Here is a 6199-nt window from a genome sequence, read left to right as displayed (position 1 = left end):
CAATATAAGATTATAGTCCCTATTTTCAATAGCTAAGCATAATTTATTAAAATTCCTTTTATATAAGAATAAAATAAATTATATCAGTAAATCTCCCCCAGACTTAAATTACATTGTCCTAGTGTAACTCAGCCGGAGTTATGATTGAATAATTCATGATGTACAAAATGTAACAAGTAGGGAAGATACATCTGACCGGAGTAGATATCGATCGATGGGAATATGATACATCGATCGTCGTGTGGTTGTCCATGTCGAGCGATGTCGACGTCTCGTCGGCGGTCGATATTCAGATCCTCCTAGGTCTCCTAAATCTGAAAGAAATAAAACGAAAGTAAATAAATGCTAGCTAAGAAAACCAAACTAAAATACCTAATAGTGGGTTGCCTCCCACTCAGCGCTTTGGTTATAGTCATATAGCTTGACTGTGGTAGTGATTGGCTATTTGCTGGAGAAACAGCTGCTTGTTGGAAAACAAGCATCCACATCATCTCTGCACATTCTAGACCAAGATGTAATGAAACTTCTTGTGGCCTCATCATTTCTTGTCCATTTATCATCCATCTTTTCAAGTACATTGGAGATGTTTTGTAGCCTATCTTGAACGTTGTCAATGCTGACCTGGTGCCAGCCTATGTTGTCATAGGCGTATGCTGAAAGTTCTGTCAGTTCCTTTTGCATTGACTCTATCGTCTTGTGTATCAGCTGCTCGCCGGCTGGTGTAGACTCGACGTCGATCGATGCGATTATATGTTCGTCGGTCGATCTCAGCGACTTACCATTGAGCGATTTCGCTTGCTTCCTGTCGATCGATGCTGATATCTGGTGTTGAGCTGGGAGTTGCCTCTGAATGCCTTTGACTTCTTTCTGTAGCAATTCTGTGTGGCTGTCTAGTCCACTGATTATGTTGTCGAATGGAAAGTAGATGTCATCGCAGCGTTTGTCAAGTCGTTCCTCCATGGTGTCTATAGCAGTGTAGATCTTGGATGTGATCTCATCAACCTCTGCTGCTGTGTAGGGAAGTAACTCTTCAGGATTCTTGCCATTGATCCAAGGCCCTCGTAGCCTGTCGATCGATGATGAGTTTGCCTGCAAAAAATTTTGATTAGTAATGTTATCAATATCCCTTTGGGCATGAAGTATTTGACTAGACAATTTGTTTATATCTATCATGATTGGTGATATAAAGCGGTCATGCATGTCCTCGTAAGTCCTCAGCCTCTCATTCATAGCTGAGACCTTAGCGACGAGCGATGTGATGGTACACACGTCGATTGATGTGGCTGGTTGTTGGTCTTTCTTGCGAATGGTATCCAGATCTTACTGTAGTAGCTTGATTTTAGTGCTCAGCCAGTCCACGTTGTTGTTGAGAGGGTAGTACACGTCGTTTATCCTTGTGTCGATGTATGAGACTTCCCATTCATCCTTGTGTTGTGCTGAACATTGCGGTTCTGCAGGGATCTGGGCTGTAGGAAGACTGACGTCGATCGATGGTGCATTTGGTGCGTCGATCGATGCTGAGGTCGTGGCTTCCTTCTCAAGTTGCTGACGTAAGCTCTCAATTTCTGTCCTTATTTATGCCATACTTCTGAAAAGCTCATTGTAGCCTCTATCCAAAGGTTGATGTGTATCTTCTACCAAGGATTTGAGCTCCTCTCCCAGTCTTTCCTGAGCTCCACAAATACGAAACACCATCTCATTGATTTCATCTTTGGTGTAGAGTTCTGGTGCCAGTCTTGTGAGTGTGAAGGAAGTGGCATGTTCTGGAAGACAGATGTGGCTCTCTTCAAAAAGAGATGCTCTTTCCAGTAATTTCCTGATGTCGTCCTTTGTGACAGGTATCATCTCACCAGCTACGCCTCGTGCGTGTCCACACTCAACTCTGTAGACTCCATACTTGTCCCTTCGTTCCCAAGTGAACTTTCTGGCTCTGTACATGTGAAAAGCGCGGTGTCCAAATTCATAACGTCTATCAATCAACGTCGGGTGATCCCTATCGATCGACGTTGGTGTTAACCTGTCGATCGATGTCTCAGTTGTCCCGTCGATCGATGCTTGCCCTTTTGGTTGGCGTGATAGGTCTGGATTAATTTTTGTTGTGGCGACTCCTAAGTGATTGTTTGGATTGGTTTGAATGACTACTGGAGTGCCACGTTGCTGTGAGAATAGGGTGTCAGGTCCATTGGCTACTTGAAGGATATCTGCTATGTCCTCTCTGGACACTTGTAAAATCCTTCCATCTATTGCACGTGTGTTGACGTCTGGGTCCCTGAAAATACCAAATTCATCAGGTGTTAGAAAACCGTAATCAATGTTTGCATTATCATTCAATTTAGAAATAGAAAGATTAGGGTTTAGAGTAGTATCTATCGATGTTGATACAAATGCATCGATGGCAGATTAATTTCTGCAGAACTTGTGTTCTTGAGATGAATGCTCTTCATGGATTGTCCTGTTGATGTAGATGGAAGAGTGTTCATCTTTTTTGCTTTGTGTCTGCTCTGGTGTGTGGAGGTGGTTTTAGGGGTGCAAAACGTTTTATATAGGTATCTATAAACCTAGTTGGAGAGGGAATATTCTCCTACTCCTGAATTTTCGCTGCGGTGCGAATATCGATCGATGTTCCTGTACGGTTGTCGATCGATGTGAGCAGTTGTTTTGCTGGACGAGGGTGGGTATCGACCGATGTGGAGTGCACTTCGTCGATCGATGTTGTAAACGTGTTGGTGAACTTATGTGTTTCAAGTCTTTCATCTTGTAAAGACATTTCTATTGCACGTTCTTTCCAATAATCCTCATCGTATTCCTTTGTATGTTCCTCATTAGATGAAGTAATTACAGTGTCAACTGCAAAACTTTCATGGAAACCACTGTCTGCCCAACTGCATATGGAATAATCATCACGTCCTCTCTTGCTTGGAGGTTGGAAGGCAAAGTGGGGGTAATAATGATTAGGTGGAGCGAAATGGTCAACCGGCTGCTTTACGTCGAGTGACGTGTTGTTGCGGTCATCGGTCACCGTTGACTCATTGGAATCGATCGATGGAAAGGTTGGGGTGTCGATCCATTCCGAGTACTCTGTTTCGTACTCCGATTCGTACTCTGCTCCACAATGGCATGCGCCAATGAAGCCAAGTTCTTTCCCGTAATCCACATAATTAATAACCTTTCTCTTAGGTCGGATGGGGTCGTAGTGGATGTTGGGGTCTATCAGCGTCAGACACAATTTGTTTTTGTTCATGTCACATACAGCTCCTACTGTAGCTAGGAAAGATCTTCCAAGCAGAAGTGAAGAGTTCCAGTTAAGCTCGATGTCTAGGACATGAAAATCTACCGGGACAAGGGCATTACCAATCTGTACCTCCAGATCTCTTATGATACCTTCTGATCGTTTTTCTGAAAGGTCCACAAAGGTGAAGGATTCTGTTGAAGGTTCGATGGTCAAACCAAGCTGGTCTGCCATGATTCTAGGGAGGATACTAACTGATTCTTCTGTGTCACACATTGAATGGGGAAATTCAACACCCTTGACTACGCATGGTATTGCAAACTTCCCAGGATCACTCTTCTTTGTCAATGTGATCCTGTGTTTCATCTTCTCTCTGACTTGATGAAACATTCTCCTAATGTCCTCCTCAGTTACCTTTGTTTCTCTGAAGAACATCCACAACCGGTGTGTGAAGTAAGCTTCATCAAAAGCTTTTTCGATTGGGATTCTGAGGATTCTTTTGGTGAAACCATCCATCTCCTTCTCGTTAGCTTCCCTCTTAAGGTTCTTAGGAATTTTCTCCTTTCTTTTCCTTAACCTTCTCCCTTCAGTTTCTTGTTCTTCTTGAACTGGTTCTGGTGAACTATTTAAAGGGTTGGGTTTTGGTTTGGGTGGGCTAGCTAATGGTTTAGGTGGTGGTCTGAGTGCGTTGATATAGTCATTATCGATTGAGGGTAACCGCACTCTGTATGTCAGAGGTGCCCATCGATCGACGGGAGGTGTGTTGTGACGATCGACGTCGGACTCACTCTGTCGATCGATGGTAGGCTTAACCGGTCGATCGATTTTATCATAGAAATGGGAGGGTGGGTGAGGATGCTTAGCTGCGAATTCCTCATGAGTTAGAATTCGAACTGCATTGCATTCAGTCGATTTAGCGGACGACGTCGATCGATGACTGGAGTAATCCGTCCATCGATCTTCATCATGGTCTGTCGATCGATGCGAGTTCATCGACATCGGTCGACACCATTGGGATCCGCCGAGACTCATGGAGCTTTCGATTTCGAAGTCTCCTTCCTCAAGCTTTTCATTTCTCACCACTTGCCAGAAATCATCATCTATGATGGCATTTACGTGGTGTTTCCCTTTGTCGGCTCCTGCCTCTCTAGCGAAAGCTTCTTGCCTTTTATAGTCTCGCCCGTCTGAATTACTTGCGTTTCAAGTTTTCTCACCTGAGTCCCTAAGGTCTCGATTTTGGTGTTCAGATTGTTGTAGGCGGAGTCTATTTTACCGTTGAAATCCACGGTGATTTGTTGTTGTCCCAACAGTACTCGATCAAGCATCTCTTCGATCTTGCTTTCCTGAGTCTGGGGTGGTGGATTCTGGTAGTAGGAGTTCGAGTAGCTTTTGCTGTTGTTGAAGGGTTTTTGAAATTGTGAACTCTGGTTACTTCTTTGACCATTTCCAAAGAAGTTTCTGTTTCCGCCCTGGTTTCCAAATTTCTGGAATCCGGTACCTCCGATGTAGTTCACATTTTCTTCTCCTTCCGTATCTGCTACTTCTCCTTCAGCTGAACAGACTTGCTTCCTAAGAAGCTCGTGCACCACATCTAACTTAGCTCTTACTTCGTCCATCTGTTCCTTCCCGATAGAGGCTACAGACTTCTTCCGTTCAGAGTCAGTGTTTTTGGTGCTGCTGCTGTTAGCAAGGTTTTCGATAAGTCTCACAGCTTCCAACGGATTCCGAGTAGTGAAGTTTCCTTCACTCGCCGTATCAAGAGCCATTTGATACTGTAAGGCGAGACCTCGGAAGAAAGTGCTTAGCAGCTGCACTTCGTTAAATCCGTGGTGTGGACAGTCTCGCTGGAAGAACCTAAATCTAATCCACGCATCTTTGAAGGACTCTCCAGCCTCCTGCGAGAATGTGGAAATTTTGTTCCGAAGTTCTTCAGCGCGCGCCTCATCGAAGAAGTTTCGTAAGAAAGCATTCTTGATGTCGGCCCAGGATGTTAAAGATCATGTGGGTTGCTGCCTAAGCCAGTGCATCGGTTCTCCATTCAGCGTGTATCTGAAGAGCTTGCACAGCAGGTAATCTTTGGGGACTCCTTCCATCCGAATAGCAGTGATTAGATAATCGAACCGTTTCAGATGGTCCATAGGATGCTCGTGCGGTAACTCAGAGTAGGGTATCTGCGACACGAGAGTGTAGTATTGAGGCTTCAGCTCGAAATTCTGCTTCTGGATCTCTGGAAGTCGAATAGCTGATCTGTTGGAATAGTACTCATATGGGCGATTGTAGTCGGCCAGTGGTTTCGATCGAGCGTCCTCATCTACAGGTTGAGCAGCTCCTGTAGCATCAGCATCAGGGATTACAGTCCCCTGAGCGTCTATATTCTGACCTGTTGCATTACGCAGATGACCGTCCTCTTCATACAGGTTTCCGTTCTCGTCCTGTGTTAGAATAATAATGTTTACCATTTTTGACGACACGGTATCGATCGACGTACGCGGTGTAGTATCGATCGTTGTCGAACGATTGGGATCGATCGACAATGAAGGTCTGGTATCGGTCGACGGTTGGTTGTGCGTATCGATCGACGACGAAGTTGTTGCGTCGAGCGATGTGGAACGTTGACCTCTACGGATGGTGCGTTCCAAATGAGCAGGATCGTCTGAGAACATAAAGTCTTTCTCCTTGTTGCTTCTGGTACCGCTGGGCATGCACCTGAAAAGACAAGAAAAAGATTATGTTAGAAAAGGGGTAGAGAAAAGAATAAGAATCAATAAAACTAAATCTAATGGCGATCAAAGCTCCCCGGCAACGACGCCAAATTTGATACCACTCAAATTACCCTAAGGAGTGTTACTCTCATCAAAAGAGGTTCAGATGTAGTACTTAGGGATCGAATCCACAAGGAGCTAGGGAACAATTAAATCTAGTGTTTATTAATTCTAAGAGTTGTAAATGTTTAAATGAAATAGCAATAGT

The 6199-nt window shown here is 44.3% G+C and overlaps 1 non-coding gene across 1 annotated transcript; it reads left to right on the top strand.

Moving 5' to 3' along the window:
• The first annotated feature begins 5050 nt into the window (after positions 1 to 5050).
• On the top strand, positions 5051 to 5156 carry LOC125604334. The gene has a single exon (XR_007336135.1). It is a non-coding gene; the product is annotated as a small nucleolar RNA R71 (small nucleolar RNA).
• The last annotated feature ends 1043 nt before the right edge of the window (positions 5157 to 6199 follow it).

This window comes from Brassica napus, unplaced genomic scaffold (assembly GCF_020379485.1).
Source record: "Brassica napus cultivar Da-Ae unplaced genomic scaffold, Da-Ae ScsIHWf_521;HRSCAF=783, whole genome shotgun sequence".
In the NCBI taxonomy this organism is placed as follows: Eukaryota; Viridiplantae; Streptophyta; class Magnoliopsida; order Brassicales; family Brassicaceae; genus Brassica; species Brassica napus.
Note: the sequence above shows the minus strand (reverse complement) of the source record. Positions and strands in the feature narration are given on the sequence as shown.